Here is an 18,393-nt window from a genome sequence, read left to right on the forward strand (position 1 = left end):
GACAAAAAGAGAAGATCCTGATGGTCTCTGTGTAGAAGTTGCTAGACTTTGTGGTGTGGAGGAATGAAGAAAGCATTTTTCTGGTTTATGCTAAGTATTTTCTAAAGAAAATTAAAACTGGCCAATTTTGCTTAAGTGTTCAAATTTTAAATTCCTTAAGAAGGAAGAAATGGGATTATAGAATTGTTAGTCATCTCTATGTGTTTTGAATGCTATTTCTTGAGGTAGTCCTACTTAGCAGTAGGTCCAGCAACTTGGCCCTTAACATTGAGCAAGTGAAACTTCTAGAAAACATGAGATCAGGGGGAATGCTTATGCATACCTGTATGCATACTTACGTGTCTTTGTGTGTTTGTGTTGGGATTTGCATGTTTGCATATTTGCGTATGTGTGAAGTAAGGGGAAAAACACAGCAATGGTAGTGTGGCATTTCATCCTGAATAATGTACCCTCCCCCAAGTACAGACGATGAAAGGTGACAGAGAGAGAAGAGTCCTGGTAACAACACGGGCTGGAGTTGTTGCTTTTATAAACTCATTAGTTTAGCCAGTTACCTCTCTTACTCTTATCAGGTGTAGGAAAAAGAAGGGAAGAAGGAAGGAAGTGGGAAAATGGCAGAAACTTCTCTGGTGAGATTTGCGTGTACAGCCTTAAAAATTTGTGAGTAATTCTTGGCACACAGCAAGACATGTCAGGGCCTGGACTGTGGACTTGGAATCCCTATAGATGAATGAAAGGTCACAGCTGAACATCTGGAAAGATAACTGGTTCCTAAGAGTACATGACTATAACTGTAACTTCCCTGCTGAAAGAGCAACAGCTTAAGTATTTTTTTTCCCCCTTAATTGGGCTTTAATCTGAAAATGGCACAGCAAGACTTCATGTTTCAAAGGAAACACAGAGGAAAAAATCCTTTTCCAGACTTTTATAGAAGGGTATTATCTAAAATGAAACTGGATAATTGCCACTGATTCTCTTACTAGGGTACCCTAAGTACTCTGACTAGGTCTAATTCTCAATATATTTTTAGGACATAGTTAAGAACTCAGATCCTGGAGTGAAACACCTAATCCTCCAGCCACAATTTATCACTTGTTTTTTCTTAAGTGACTGTATTTTTATGCCTAAATTCCTTTATTTCTAAAAATGAGGAGAGAAAGTAAAAAATAGTATCTGCCTCATGAATTTCTTCTAAGGGTTAGATGAATTAATATGTATTAAATGCTTGGTCAGAGCCTGATTGATAATATTGTAGAATTGACAGACCCCACTATCCCAAATTTCCTCTAGCAGCTCTATGTAACCACAGTGTGCTTGCCAACACAGCAAACTGAGTTAATAAGAAATAAAATGCTAACTGGTTTGATTTTCTCATTGCTACTTTACCCCCAGGGAAGAAACCTGACATTTTGTTTCTCTAAAATGCCCCAGGATCTAGAGTTTGGTCATTTGTGTTATTGTTCCCAATTCTTCCATGGTTCTCCGGTGAGTAGTTTACTTCCCTCCCCATCAGCTTGGCCATGTGATGTGTTTCAGATGATATATTTTGAGCAGAGTTGATATATGCCACTCCCAAACAGAAGCCTAAGGATCATTTCATAATATGGTCTTGCTTTCTTCCCATGAGGGCAGTTAAGGCCAGCTCCAACAACCTGAATCCACTAATGAAGAAGTAATGAGTTGGAGTCATCTCCAGTTTGCAGCTGACATGAATATGGGCAGAAATAAACCGTTGTGTAAGGTTTAAATAAACCTTTATGTAAGTCCCTTAAGAGTTTATTTCTGCAGTATAACTTACATAAACTGATACAAGGGAGACGGAGAAGGGTTTTAGTTTGGGTAGTAGAGGCAGAAACTGTCAATCTGGGGGAGGGAGAAGTTGTCCAGCACCAGAAAAGAGTATGTTTCCAGGGACCCACACCTACTTCCCCTACCCTGCCACTTTTCTGCCCAGAATAGAGGACTGATCCGAGAAAGACCAACAGCTTAATGCGTTTAAGTGGGAAGAAATGTTAGTTATATGAGCTTCTAGCCTCCTCAAAAATGCTCTTGAATACACATCTTAATGGGTTCAACCACACACTGACTTTTCTACGTGAGCACATCATAAGGACCACCATAAATTTAGGGGCTTCGCTGGTGACTCAGATGGTAAAGGATCTGCCTCCAATGCAAGAGATCCAGGTTTGATCCCTGGGTTGGGAAGATCCTCTGGAGAAGGGAGTGACTACCTACTCCAGTATTCTTGCCTGGATAATTCCGTGGACAGAGGAGCCTGGTGGTCCATGGGGCCACAAAGAGTCAGACTAACTAACACTTTCACCATGAATCTAAAGCTCATAGGGTCTTCCTGAAAGATCTGGACTATGTAAGGCCCCACCCAGAGAATTTAGCCCAACCTCAATGGGATTGGGAGCCTAGGAATGCCTGGAACTTAATTTCTCACCATGCTTACAAGATTAGAAACTTGAGATACATTTTGTGTACAGCTGTGGTAGTCATGAGTTTAAGCCTACTGTGTGTGCTTGTGTTAGGAGCTTCTTTTGAAACCCACGATTACTTTAGCAAATATGTTTCCTAAATATTGAAACAATAACTGAATTAGGGACCTTTATGGTATAATCCCCATGGTGATGAATTTCTAACACAGGTATTTCTTACTTCTGTGTGATTAACATACAATTACTGCTTTGTTGGCTGATACCTTTATCTCATCTACTTCTTCAGAGTTCTTTGAATTGTTGACCTATATCCACCCAACTTTCCCCATCCAAGGGGGTTGCTTTTTAACTTGAAAAACTTCTCTAGTAACAAACTATAGAAATGATCCCTGAAAGTATAGCCTTCTGATTTTTAAGTTGAAACTTGGATTGTATCCACTGGGTTCTTTAACTCTTGTGCGTGCTCAGTCATCTCAGTTGTGTCCGACTCTTTGTGACTGTGGACTGTAGCCCACCAGGCTCGTTTGTCCATGGGATTCTCTAGGCAAGAATACTGGACTGGATTGCCATTTCTTCCTTCAGGGGATCTTCCCTACCCAGGGACTGAACCCATATCTCCTGTGTCTCCTGCATTGCAGGCATATTCTTTACCCACTGAGCCACCTGAGAAACCCTCTTTTACTATTAAAGAATCCCAAATTCTTTTATTCTGTATAAAGCATTAAACTATTAACTGTGTAGATAAAGTTATTCCTGGTAAGACAGGATGTTAATAGCCGAGTGCCAATGCAGAGTAAGCTCATTGGCAAGAGCCAGTTCCCCTCAGCACAGAAACATGCTACTATTTTTTCCAGCCTTTACTTCTCTGATATTATTTTAAACAATGTTTGTGACCTTGTTTTGGCTAAAAGCCATAATACCATTTCTCTAACTTTCCTTTCATTCAAATCTCTTTTAAAATTTTGTCTATTATTTCCCATTCTTGTTTCTTTCTTAATTCCACTCTCATCTGGCTTTTACCTCTCACCTGACTCCACTCAAACTGTTCTTACTAAAAGTCATGGATGGTCTCCACATCATTTAATGTCCTAAAGCAGGGGTCCTCGAACTCTGAATCATCCTGAAACCACCACCTCCCTGATTTGTGGGAAAACTGTCTTCTCCAAAACTGGTCACTTGTGCCAAAAATGTTGGGGACCTCTGTCTAAGGGACTCTCAGTCTTCATCTAATTTGATCACTAGAAACATTTGGTACCTGATCACTGCTCCTGGGAACTCTTTTACTTGACTCTTTGATAGCACATTTCCTTGGTTTTCTTTGTGTGGGCTCCTCCTCTTCTTCATCTCTTGCTATTGGAATGCTCCAAGCTTTAATCCTCAGATCTCTTCTCTCTCCTTTTGGTGATCTTATCTATAATAATTTCATATAACTTCTTTATGTTGATGTCCAAATATGTATATTCAACCTGGATTCTCCCCTGCCTCCATATATTTAGTCACCTTCTGAAGGTGAAAATGAGAGTTGCACAGTTGTGTCCGACTCTTTGCGACTCCATGGACTATACAGTCCATGGAATTCTCCAGGCCAGAATACTGGAGTGGATAGCCTTTCCCTTCTCCAGGGGATCTTCCCAACCCAGGGATCGAACCCAGGTCTCCTGCATTGCAGGCGGATTCTTTACCAGATGAGCCCTAAGGGAAGCCCTCAGGATCTTCAATTAGAAGTCTTATACCATCTCAGATTTATCCAAAATCAAAAATGGGGTCCTTATCCTAAAATTGCCCACATCTGTATTCATTCTCATCTCAGAAAATGGCAATGCCCTCTTTCCATTCACTCAGACCAAATATCTTAAAGTTACATCTGACTCCCCACTACCTCACCCTGTATCCAAATCATCAGGAATTCTGGTGGCTACCTTTAAAATAGATTCAAGAATACAACCACATTCCATCACCAGGGTGGACCAGTCTACCATCATCTTTGGCTTAGTGTATTATGGTAGCCTAACTTGTCTCCCTGCTTTCACATTTGCTCCTTGCTATGGTTGCTATCAACAAGACAGCCAGAGTAGGCCTGCTAAACTTGGCACAGATTATTTTGAAATTTCACAGTGGCTCCTTATTTCTTTCAGGATTTAATCCATGGTCCTTACAATGTACAGTAAGTCCCCTTGTACTCTCACCTCTCTGACTGCATTTCCTGACCTAGTTGCTGTTTTTTAAACATATTAGGCACATTCTTGTTCAGGGCCTTTGCACAGACTGTTCCTGATGTTCGGAATGCCTTCCCACCCAATATCTGCCTGGCTTACTCCACATGTACCTTAAGTAATTGCTAAAATGTGTTCTCACTGATGTCCAGTTGTTGTTTAGTCACTCAATCTTGTCTGATTCTTTGTAACCCCATGTACTATAGCCTGCCAGGCTCCTCTGTCCATGGGATTTCCCAGGCAAGAATACTGGAGTGGGTTGCCATTTGCTTCTCCAGGGGATCTTCCCAACCCAGAGTTCAAACCCAGGTCTCTTGCATTGGTAGGCGGATTCTTCACCACTGAGCCACCTGCGAGGCCCATGTCCACTGATCCTCATAAATACAGAAACCTCCATCTAAAACTGTCGCTCTTTCTGGCACTCCTGGTTTCCCTTATCCTTTCTCTTTTTATTTAGCCAGAGTACTTAGCCCGCTCTGACATACCATTCTTTGTCTTATTTATTATGTTTGTTTTTTTGTTTGTGTTCCTTTCTGGGAATGTGAGTGCAGGACATTTTGTTGATTTTGTTTATCAAACACCAAGAGGAGTACCTGGTACATATCAGACGCTCAATAAATATTTATTGAGTGAATAAATAGATGAAAGAATGAAGTGCAGTAGAGTGTGCTGGTGGTCACAGGCCAGAGCAAAAGCCCCATTCTGGTTTCACTGAGCTGTGCTGAAGTGACGTGGGCCCCTGAGGTTGTGTCAAGCATTGCATGATTCTGAAAGGGAGAACCTCCTTAAATGTTGCACCCTACCAACTGCCTTACTCATCTCACATAGCACTGGCCCTGGCCAACCCTGACAACATCTGTTTCTTTTTTTCAATTTATTCATTTCTTCTGGCTGCACTGGCTCTTCACTGCTGCATGTGGCCTTTCTGTAGCTGTGGCCGGTGGAAGCTACTCTCTGGTTGCAGTGCTCAGGCCTCTCATTGCAGAGGCTTCCCTTGTTGTGGATCACGGGCTCTGGAGTGCAGGCTCAGTAGTTTCTGCGCACAGGCTTAATTGTTCCACAGCATGTGGAATCTTCCCAGACCAGTGATCAAACCCATGTCCCCTGCATTGGCAGGCAAACCCCCAGCCTCTGGACCATGAGGGAAGTCCAACATCTGTTTCCTAACTAAATATTTCTGAATAAAGAAGATGATAAGGAAACAACAGAGTATATCTGAGTGATTTTTCAATTTTGTCCCCATAAATCCAGGCACATTTTTTTCCTTTTTTTCATTGAGTGCCCTACTGATCACAACAGAAAAAAGGAGGGGAGAAACTGTTTTCTTCTCAGGAGTGTATATGTCTTCAGGAAGAGAACTGTGATTACCATATTTTTTAAAGGTTATTTGAGTCCACTACAAAAAAAGTTGTGAAGTCATACATTAATCTTTGAAAAACATTGGAATATAATCATTTACTGCTACCAGTTAAACTTAATATTTAACTCTCAATTCAATTCAGTTCAGTTATTAGCATTTTCCTTCTCAAATATGCAAACATGGTTTAGTTATCTGGGAAATTCTTCCTAGGCTTTAACAGTTCATATTCAGAAGATTTGTTGAGGGGCAGGAAGTTGCTGGCATGTCATTCACACATTCAGAAACCCTATGCTGTAGCTCTAACTGGCATAAACTCTTTTGTATTCAGATCATAATATTGCTGTCTGTTTAGATTTTGATACTGAATTCACAAAAAAGCCCCCCAAAAGGATTCATTTTATAACCCAGTACCTCAACTGTATCCAAAATGCTGCTCCTTACTTCTTGGTATAAAGATTTCCAAGGAGGAAAGGAACCATCCTAGATTTTTATTCATTCGTTTGCTTGTTCCCTGCTGTCGTAGCAATTGCAGCAGAGATTTGGAACCTCAAAGAGAGGGCTTGCTCCTTAACCAAATTAAAAGTTGTTCTGACTGCTTTAATGTCGGGTTTTATCATTTTGCTTTTCTTTAAGTCACAGACTGAAATTGACATTTAAAGTGCCACAGCATTATAATTAACATTAATTAAAATGGCTATAGCCCAAGAGCCAGGAGGTCGTGTGGGGGGAAGCCCAGTGGTCCCTCTTCAGGACACTTTTGTTAAAAGTGACCTGTTACACTTCTCCCTTGTGGCTACGGTTCAGTTTAATTCAACACTGAGCGGAAGGGGACACCTCTAACGTGAAGAGCTGTGAGCTCCTTTTTTGAACCGCAGTCCCTCGTTAACATGTAACCTAATCAGCTAAAAACGAAATCTTCCATGCTTTCTCTTGGCACCACCTTTAACCACGCATGGAATATTTCTGTCCTTTGCAAGTGACACACCAGAGATGCAGGCTCTGAAAAAGACCGTGGGCAGTTGTTTTTGAAGAGTCTTTTTGGAGCAGGCCACAAAGAAAAATCCGGCAGGAGCATATGTTTGTAGATGCTTTTTATATCTCAAATGGGAAAAAAAGGAGGAAGGCACTGTAGGGATTGCAATTTACATTTGAATTACTTATTTATATGTTAAACACAGACTCGCTGGGAGGAGTGTTGCTTTTAATGCAGGCCAGGATAGCCAACCATAACCTGGTATTCCTTCCTTCTGTGCAGGCCTGGCCACTTATTCAACCAACTGTCAAGCGAGGGGTTTGCCTCCTACCTAACTGACTCTTCCCAGGCTCCCCCAGACTTCTTCAGTTTCTTAAGTGGGTGCTAATCTTATGCATTTTCCTAAGATACAGGGTAAAATTTGCCTGGATATAAATTGCTCTGCCTCTTGCTAACATCATAACTTCAGACACATAGTTTCATGACTAAATCTCAGTTTTGTCATCAGTAAAACGGAGATAATGATAGCTCTTATCTCATATGGTTTGTCGTGGGACCAAATTTGTGTAAGGCATCTGACTCAGTGCTTGGTATAGAGTACTTCTTACAAATACTAGCCATTATTATTATTATTATGTTTCTTATTGGCACCATTGTGTCTGACTCTTTGTGACCCCATGGACGGTAGCCTACCAGGCTCCTCCCTCCATGGGATTTTTCAAGCTAGGATACTGGAATGGGTTGCCATTTCCTTCTCCAGGAGATCTTCCCCACCCAGGGATCAAACCCGGGTCTCCCGCATTGTAGACAGACCCTTTACCTTCTGAGCCACCAGGGACCATAGAATAGATACCTCCCAGGTAATTTTCATAAAGAAAAATATAAAACTCGAGTACATGCTAAAGACTTCCTGGGTTCTGCCCAGTTTGAGTTCACCTGAAAGTAGACACTGAAGCCAAGATATAGGTGGTACATGATCATAATGATGATTTTTATTCTTCAGTGTGTTAATGTGGCATATCACATTGATTTCTTTGTGGATGTTGAACCACTCCTGCGAATAAATTCCACTTGATCACAGTGTATGATCCTTTTAATGTATCGTTGAATTTGATTTGCTAATATTATGTTGAGGATGTTTATTTCTCTGTTCATCAGTGATACTGGTCTGTAATATTCTTTTTTAAGGTGTCCTTGTTTGGCTTTGGTATCAGAATGATGCTGGCCTTGTAGAATGAATTTGGAAGCATTCCTTCTTCTTCAATTTTTGAAATAGTTTGAGAAGAATAGGTGTTAATTCTTCTATAAAGGTTTGGTAGAATTCACTTGTGAAGCCTTTGGTCTGGAATTTTGTTCATTGAGAGTTTTTTGATGGCTGATTCAATTGATCTGTTCATATTTTCTATTTCTTCCTGATTCAGTCTTGGGAGATTGTATGCTTTTAGAAATTTATGGATTTCTACTAGGTTGTCCAATTTATTGGTGTTTAATTATTTGTAGTAATCTGTTATGATCCTTTGTTTTTTTGTGTGATGTCAGTTATAACATCTTCTCTTTCATTTTTGGTTTTATTGTTTTAGGCCCTCTCTCTTTTTTTTTGATGGCCCTAGCAACATGTTTATTACTTTCGCTTATCTTTTCAAAGAGCTAGTTCTTAGTTTTATTGATCTTTCATATTGTTTTCTTAGTGTCTGTCTTACTTATTTCTGCTCTGATCTTTATAATGTCTTTCCTTCTGCCAGTGTGGGATTTTGTTTGTTCTTCTTTTACTAGTTCTATTAGGTGTAAGTTTGGTTTGTTGTTGTTTAGTTGCTAAGTTCTGTCTGACTCTTTTTGCCACCCCATGGACTGCAGCCTGCCAGGCTCCTCTGGCCGTGGGATTTTCCAGGCAAGAATACTGGAGTGGGTTGCCATTTCCTTCTCCAGGGAATCTTCCTGGCCCATGGATCAAACCTGCATCTCCTGCATTAGCAACCAGATCTTTACCACTGAGCCATCAAGGAAGCTCTATATTTGGTTATCTTTTTGCAGTTTTTCTTATTTCCTGAGGTAGACTTGTACTACTATAAAATTCCCTCTAATCATAGTATTTGCTGTGTCCCATAGATTTTGGATTGTTGTGTTTTCATTTTCATTTGTCTTCCAAGTATTTTTTGATGATTTCTTTGCTTTCTTCAGTGACTCATTGGTTGTTTAGTAGCATACTGTCTAGACTCCACATGTTTGTGTTTTTTTTCAGTTTTTTTTTTCTTGTAGTTGATTTGCACTCTCATAGTATTGTGGCCATAAAAGATGCTTGACATGATTTTAATTTAAGTTTACCAAGGTTTATTTTGTGATGTAGTATATGATCTATCCTGGAGAATATTCCATGTGCACTTGAAAAGAATGTGTATTCTGCTGTTTTAGAGTGGAATATTTTCTCTCTCCTTCTACCCCCACTTACACACACACACACACACACACACAGAGAAAGTTCATTTGCTTTAATGTGTCATTTAAGACCAGCATTTTGTTATTGGTTTTCAGTCTGGATGAAGCATTCATTGATGTAAGTGGGATGTTAAATTCTCCTACTAGCATTGTGTTACTGTCAATTTCTCCCTTTATGCTTGTTAATATTTGCTTTATGTATTTAGATGCTCCTATGTTGGGTGCATGTATTTATACAATTGTACTTTTTGTTGTATCAATTATTTCATCATTATATAATGTCCTTTTTTTGTCTCTTGTTACAGTCATTGTTTTAGTCTGTTTTGTCTAAGTATTGCTATCACAGCTTTCCTTTATTCCCACTTGAATGGAGTACCTTTTTCCATTTTTGACTGTCAACTTCTTAGCTTTAGATGTGAAGTGAATCTCTTGTGGCATCATATATACATTTTTAAATCCATTCAGCCATTCTATGTCTGAGTTGAAGCATTTAGTCCTTCTTCACTTAAAATAATTACTGATGAGTATGTACCTATTTTCCTGTAGTCATGTATGGATGTGAGAGTTGGACTATAAAGAAAGCTGAGCTCCAAAGAATTGATGCTTTTGAACTGTGGTGTTGGAAAAGACTCTTGAGAGTCCCTTGGACTGCAAAGAGATCCAACCAGTCCATCCTAAAGGAGATGAGTCCTGGGTGTTCATTGGAAGGACTGATGTTGAAGCTGAAACTCAAATACTTTGGCCACCTGATGTGAAGAGCTGACTCATTTGAAAAGACCCTGATGCTGGGAAAGATTGAGGGAGGGAGGAGAAGGCGATGACAGAGGATGAGATAGTTGGATGGCATCACTGACTCAATGGACATGGGTTTGGGTGAACTCTTGGAATTGGTGATGGACAGGGAGGCCTGGCGTGCTGTGGTTCATGGGGTCACAAAGAGTCGGACATGACTGAGCGACTGAACTGAACTGATGCACCTATTGCCATTTTGTTAAGTGTTTTCAGGTTGTTTTGTAGTTCTTTTATTTTTTTCTTTTCTCTTGTAATTTGATGATTGTCTTTACATTTCCTAACATTATTCTTAGTCTCAGGAGCCTGATGCGCATGTAGGCCTGGTTCATTTTTCAGCTATTAATAACCAATAATGCCCTTTCAAACTCCTATGCAGCTATTTCCCTAAAGACACACCCAGAGTGCCCTGGTAAATGGGACCAGGAGAGATCCAGACAGTATCCTCAGGATCAGATCTTCTTCCATCATCATGGGCCTTGTGATTAAGTCTAGCTATTCAAATGACACTTCCCCTTTCTAGATGATGAGTTAAATCTGAGAGTGGGATGGCCTGTTTTTAGATGTAAAAACTATGCTGCTACTACAGCATCTTTCATTTGATGCTGCAGTTTTGTAAAAAAGATGAAACATCTCTCATTAGTTGCAGCATAGAATTCTGGTGATGCCTCTTAAATGTATGGTTCCAGCTCAGAGACTCAGATATATATATATATGTATATATGTGTGTGTGTGTATAAAGCTACCAGTTGAATATTCTACTTGGATATAACTTGAGCCCCTCAAAATCACTGTCAACTTCCTAAAATACGCTTTTCTTCTGTGTTTCCTACTCAAAAAATAGGAACTGCAATAATCAGTTCCTCAGTTCCTCAAATAAGAAGCTTTAACATTTTCCTTGGACCTTCCCTTCTCCTTACTCCTATGTGTAATCACTCACAGTCAGGTGTTTCTATTGAATAAACCTACCTCTCTCCATCCCCACTGCTACTGTTCTGTTCTAGCCCATATCTCATCTGAACTATGAAAAAATCTTTCTAATAAAAAAGACATTTCTAGACATTCCTTCCTTCAATCATTCTTCATATTATAGCCAGTATGATGCGTCTCAAACACACAGACCTAATCATATCTCTCTATACTGCTTATAATCCTTCAGTGTCCAGAATTCTGATGATCTGGCATTGCTTATCTTTTAAGCCTCTTTTCATCCCACTCTCCCCCTGACAACCTGCTGTTTGTATGCTAAATTTCTTTCAGTTCCATGAGTGATTCAGGCTCTGTTTCACTTATAGGATGTTGCACAATATCTCCTCTACCTGGAGCATTCCCACACCACTTCACCTGACCAACTTCTATTCATCTTTGCTTCTCAGTTTAAATGGTAGTTGAAATCTGGCACTCAGATTTGAGTAATTTCCTTTCCTGTGTACTCATAGCTCCTTTATTTATAGTTATCACTTTACTCTTCTTCAACTCCCAATAGATTATAAATCCTGGGAGAAAAGAGCCTGAGTTTGCATCACCTTGTAAAACTAGCTTCTAGCACAGTACCTACTATGTGATCAGAGTTCAACAAATATTTCTTGAATGAATGAATAAATGAATTGTGGGAAGCCTTTATACACAGTTCATGACTCTCCTACTTCCATCATTATCAAATAAGCATCTAGGCAGTCAACAATAGAATTAAGTCAAGAGGTGCCTACGATGGAAACTGAGTTTCTAAGTGTAGTTCTAGAAGAATTTACGTTTCTGTGGTTATCTTTTCTTTTTACTTTTTCTCTTTCTGGAAGGTATTTAAAGATAACTCTATTTTTAATTATATGCATAATCACTTTACATAAACTATTAACCCATTCACCCAAAATAATACTTATCTCTTGTTTTGTTTCTATACCTATTGCAGTTGTGATCACACTGTGTTGTTTTTAAAAACATTATTCGTAAACAACATTTTAACGAACCATGAGCTGAAGTAACTCATATTTTGATTCAGTTGTTAAAATTATCTCTAGGAATATTAAAGAATATTAAAGGAATTTTGACTGCAATTAATATGAGCTTGAATTTCCAAAGAAAAGTATTTTGTAGTATATTGCTATATTGCTCTCAGCTGGGATTTTTAACAAATGTATAGTTTCCCAGATTTTCTGATCAGGAATGCCCTGGCACTTTTTAAGGCATCAAAGTCTCAGATCCCATCTCTGTTGCTATAGAATCCTCACAATGAGAGTGAAAGTCATTCAATTGTGTCCGACTTTGTGACTCTATGGACTGTAGCCTGCCAGGCTCCTCTGTCCATGGGATTCTCCAGACAAGAATACTGGAGTGGATTGCCATGCCCTCCTCCAGGGGATCTTCTTGACCCAAGGATCAAACCTGCATCTCTTACATCTCTCCTGCATTGGCAAACAGGTTCTTTACTACTAGCGCCCCCTGAGAGCCCAACAAAGGATGTGATATCTATAGTGCCTTTGCTTGTGTCATGAGATGCTAAAGCAGTAGAACCAACACCAGGCTAGGAGTTACTGAGACAAGAAGTTTAGTCCTCACTAACTTTTCCCAAACTCTGAGACTGTAAGAAAGCTATTTAATGTCTCCAGGCCTCAAGTTTTCTTAACATAAAATGCTGATTCTTTTTCCTATGCTATTTACTCCAGAGGAATGTTGACCAAATTCAATGCCAAGATAAATATATATATAACTGCTTTGAAATTTACACAGCCCTACACTGACATAGGCTTCATTAGTATCAGATGAAGGGTGCAAATTTATCACTTCTATGTGTATGGTTTAATCAATAGCATCACACTTTTGCTTCTTTTCCCGTTACAAAGTTAAACCAATTCTAGGTGATTTTGAGTGAACTTTTAAATCAAACAGTGGCAAAGCTTTCTATTTAGATAAAGTCTCAGTTTTCTCTATCTTACAAAAATAACATTTTGGCTAATCACTGGAATCTGCAGGAGGAGCGACAGCTCATAAAGGCAGTGTTTAGAAGATGGTCAGAGACAGGCTTGCTTGCAGTCAGGAAATTCTGTTTTTCACAGCTTTGATGTGGTTCTTTTCCCAACTCTCTCAAACAGCTTTTCCAGTTTTTTGAAAGATTAACCATTTTAACTTAAAGAGAGCCTTTTAAAATACTAAAATTATTTAATTCTTTGAGTAGTGTTTACAGTTGTTTTCATATTTTTATTTAATATACCAACACATTGACGGATAGAGCCATTCTTATAGCTCTGTTTTACTCATGACTGTCTCTCAAGTTCTTATGCATGAAAACTTGCTCTGGGATTCTAAAGCTTGACTGACTCAGTATCTATTCATGGTATTGAGTAAGTAAAAAACATTAATCAAATATGTCATATTATGTAACATATAGGTTGGGGCAGAGGGGAGAGAGATGGAGATAAAAATAATACCCTGATTGACTCTTAGTTCTTGTGGATACAATACATCATAGTAGAAAGAACAGAGGATTGAGAGTCAGATAGACAAGGTTTTGAAAGTGGAATCTGCCATTGCTATTGCAATGATTTCAGGCAAGATTTCACATCTGTAAGTATCAGTATTCTCATCTGTAAAATAAGGATAATAGTGCCTTGCTGGTAGAATTTGGAGAGGTAGCATAGAAAAAGTGCTGGCGTGAAGTAGGTGTCCACCAAAGATTAGTTTATTACTCCTGTCACTGAAGCGATAGTTTATGTCTGTCATTTACCATCCACATTCTTTTCCTGTCACCAAGTGGCAACTTTCATTCAATTTTGCTGATGTGTTGGCAGGGTAGATTTTTTTTTTTCCTATTTCACATTTAAAACTTTTGTTTGGTATCCCAGCCCATTGCTCAACTGTGATTGCATTGCCCTTCAGTTTATAGGAGAAAGGAGTTAGAATACAGGTTAAAGAATAAAAAATAATACTACAAGTGTCTGAAGCATGAGCAAGAAGCAAATATCAATTAATACAGCCCACTAGAAATGAAAGCGAGACTGGTGCTGAGAAATAGTCATTACCTCACTTCACAACATCAAATTTGTTGAGGGTCTGTTAGGTGTGTGGTACTGTTGCAACTGTTTTAAATGCTCTATGTCATTTTTAACACTGCCCTCCTTCCATTTTCAGCACAACTGTCCCTTTGGTTTTAGCTTGGTTCTTTATAGCTTGTACTTTCTTTCCTCAGTCTGAACATCCTTCTGTCTCTCCCCTCTTCCTTCCCCATCTATTTAAGTCCCATTCATCCTCCCAAGCTATGGCTTCAGTAACATCCTCAATGAGAATGTTCTGTCTGCTTGAAACCCACTGAGGCATTCCTTCCTCTGCATGCCTCAGTTTCCATATTTGTGAAATGGAGGTAATAATAGAACCCATCACATAAAAGTATCATGAAGACTCTACTACAGTATATAAATTGCTTAGTAGAGTACCTGTCCTTTAAAAATGGAAGTGTTCTATTATTGATATTTTATCATCTCCTGTAGCATCATCATTGTTGTCATTATTGCTTCTGAGTGCCCATAGTATTTTGCCTGTGCTTTATATTTGATGTATGTTTTATTCTGCCTGATATTGGTGGAAGCTCCAGTGTGTTTCCTCCAGAGGAATGTACATTGCTTGCAGAGAGCAAGGCTCTTCCCTACCTGTAGCCCCAGAGCCTTGCCCAGTGCCTGGTAAAGACTGAAAATTTATGCTTCCTGGGGAGAACTGGACAAATCCCTTGTTTGCAGAAGGAAAAATTTTAGGACATCCTTCTCTGTGGTTTCAGTTTAGCAGTTCTCATCATGAAAGGTGTCTCAAACATGCAATGTGATTAAAAGAGGATTTCTTTGTTGTCTTTTCTTTATTAAATGTTTAATGGTAAATTGGCATTTCCTTTTGCAAGGTAGTCCCCTGAGGTCAAGGGCTTAAGTGAAAAAATGTGATTATGCAGGTTTGGAGTAATGGGGCTCTTATACCTGGGGCCTGAGCCTTGGGAGTTGGTAAGGCCTACTGGGAGGCTGAGTTAGGTATTGAGGTCCCTGGAGAGTCATGTAGCTCGGTACTGTCGGACTTGGAACTTGATGCTGGGCTGAACAGTCTTGGAAAAAAAAGGCTTGCCTCGCTTCATTTCTTTAAAACATCTCAGTCTTTGGAGTTTAAATTATTTTTTAAAGTGATGGTGTTGTAGTTAGAGTAATATTTCATGTACTAGATTGTATTTCTCTGTGCAAGCCTGGTTTACAGGGTTAGCAATTATAATTTTATTACATTTAGGAGGAAGGGGCTGGATCATTCTATGCTGGCCACTTCTCTTAAGTTTGAAGATTGAAAGTGGCAGAAGAATCAGTCTCTAGCTACAGGGATCTTGCTTCTATCGAGGCTACCAGTGGAGGACTCTCTCCCCTAGGGTTTACTGTGGAAGTGGAGGCTGATCTACTGTCTGCATCTTAGGACTGTGTTCTTACATTTGGGAAGCTTTCTCCTTATAGAGACTTCTAAAGATAAGGGCATTTTAAAAAATTGTACTTTTATGAATTGGAGTTTTGAAACCTTAATAGAAAAAAATGTAACCTCAAATTTTCAAGTTGGGGGCTTGGATTTGCTCTTGAGGACAAATAGTTCTTTCTGAAAAGTCTATTTCTATTGACTTTTGGTGGTAAAAAGGAAAGCAAAGAAAAAAAGCAAAGAATCAAATTCATTAAAATATCAAATTTATCTTATTTGTGGTAAGTTGATCTCTAGATAACACTTCTTATAGGATTATTTTTTCCAAAATTGTAGATTAAGATTTCACTCCCTCAAAAAACTGCTTTTAAAAATGTGTGTATGTGTATGATTTTCTCATTCAAGCAGTGATCCACACACAAATAGGATTAGAAACCAGAAGATGATAGGAAGAGTTCTGGGACATGATCTCATCTCATGCTGGTGGAGGATTTGATTGCTAACACACAACAAGAACCACATGTTAAGGTTGTTGGTTGCAGCCATGAACTGAATTTCCTAGATATTGATGAAAATACTCTTAGTAGTTATTTGTGAATGACATAAAATCCTGAACAAGATTGTAGGGCAAAGCCAAGTGTAACTACCAACGATAGGAAATGCTTTTTTTTTCCAATGAAAGTATCGAGCATTGCAAAAGCCAATCATTTTAGAAGGTGAGGGATCTGGGATACAACGTGAAGACTCTGGCAAGCAGATCTGGAGCAGGTATCTGTGGCCTGTGACACCATAGGGAGCAGGCGTGGAGCTCATGTTCTCTTTTCTCTCTCTCTCCACCCCCACCCCCTCTGTTCCAGTGAGTATGGCAGACTTTCTCCATGCGGAAGCAGGCTCAGAGCTAGACTGCGACACATCCAGGGGATCATAAGGGAAGGAGTTGGGCCCTTGTGGTATGAGATCAGTTATTTCTAGTATTTGAGCTTGAGCATCTATGAAACGTAATTCCCTCTTGCTATACCCCAGTTTTCAGTAAAGTTCGCTAAAGGTTTTGGCCTGGTTTGGACAGCATAGCATGGAACTAGCTGTGTCCGTGCTTAGCATGTTGATGAAGACAAAAGCGGTTTTCTTACCCTCCCTTCCATTTCTTAACTCCATCTTTTCTGAAACCATTACTGTGACTGTTGTTCAAGGAAAAATTGACATCTTGAAAATTCCTGAGGTGACTGGGAGCAAAATAAATTGGTCCAGGGCAGAGGAGTGAACAGTGATATGGGACCAGTCAGTGCTATGAAAACAACCTGTTTCCTAATCAGATGACAAGAAATCTTTACCAAATGGTTAAGAGAGAGATTTGCTCAGCGCAGTTTAGTCACTGAATTATGTTACCTTAGATGTTTTATCTGTCTATCAGAGGACTCTGCCTTGTTCCTTTGATTAATGATTAACCAGACAACAGAGATAATTTCTATCATATGTGTTTTATACTTCTCGAGAACATAATTTTGGGAGGACTGGTGTGAAGGACTCGATTGTGTTCCCCACAATTCGTCCATTGAATCCTTAACCTTCAGTGTGGCTGTGTTTGAAGATAGGACCTGCCTCAAAATTTTATACTCATACATTACATTTGGAATTTTAAATATATTTTTTCTGCAGTGAATCTTTGGATACCATCAAATGAAAGTGCTGTTCATTTTCATTAAAGGGGATCAAGTGTTTCATTTGGTATATCTTCAGCTTTCAGTTACAGGTGTCTTCTTGTAAGAGAGGAAATTCTTGGGCCACCTGAATCTGTCATCTACTAGTAATTTCATGGCATTTACGTATCTGGGTTATAACTGGGGCTTGATGGAAGAAGAAGAAGGACAGGGAGCAATGAGGTCACCTCACCCAGGTGCCAATATGGAACACCTCTCTGGCTGATATCAAATGGCAGATTATAAGGGGGGGGGGTGCAGAACACTTATTTGGATTTGTCTGACCTCTCATATTCTTAAGAATTATAACCTCTAAGAAAAGAGACATCATAATAACAAAAGCATAGTTTTAACAAAGTCATAGTAATAATTAGATTTTCAAGGTCATGCTGCCAGCCAAATGAAGAATTTGAAATGGATTTCAGCCATCTGCCCAACTCGACTGATCATAATATCCTGTTATTTACCTCCAAAAAATGTCCTGCTGTGATGAATGAAGAAAGTCATAGAAACATGGGATGACTCATCAGAGGTTAAAAAAAAAGGTGGGGGGGGGACATTCAAGATAAAAATCCTTCCAAATGCGGCTGTGACAAAAAGACATCTCTGCAAGTCAATCTATAAAGCGTCTGTGATAATTCAGAGAAATTATTTAGCACTCAGGAAAACATTGCCATGGAATGATGGAGGGGTCTGGCAGGAGAAATTGTCAGAAGATGGGCATCAATCACAGTTAAGTGTGGCGTCTCTGCTGATTACGTGTACCCTGCAGCGAGCCTGCCAAAACAGATCTCTGACACGGCGATGACACGCTGATAGGTGCCTGCGAGAGTGATTGATGGGGTGGCCGCTAGCATCTGGGGCTAGAAGGAGCGGGTTGCCATCACTGAGTGTTTTGAATGCAGAGTAATGCTTTGTGATCCTGGCATTACATCCCTGAAGCTCAGTGTACACAATGAGAAAGAAGTGACTCCCTGTGGATTGGCTTTCTATGTGTATGAGCCTATCCTCATTATTTGCTGGAGAAACCAAAGGTTTGAAATGGCCCAAGACTGGTCTGAAG

General features: G+C 39.5%; 1 pseudogene; it reads right to left on the reverse strand.

Annotated features, from left to right (window-relative positions):
- Positions 1-2,763: 2,763 nt before the first annotated feature.
- On the reverse strand, positions 2,764-2,846 carry LOC122686383 (annotated as a pseudogene).
- Positions 2,847-18,393: the final 15,547 nt, after the last annotated feature.

Source organism: Cervus elaphus, chromosome 29 (genome assembly GCF_910594005.1).
Source record: "Cervus elaphus chromosome 29, mCerEla1.1, whole genome shotgun sequence".
Lineage (NCBI taxonomy): Eukaryota > Metazoa > Chordata > Mammalia > Artiodactyla > Cervidae > Cervus > Cervus elaphus.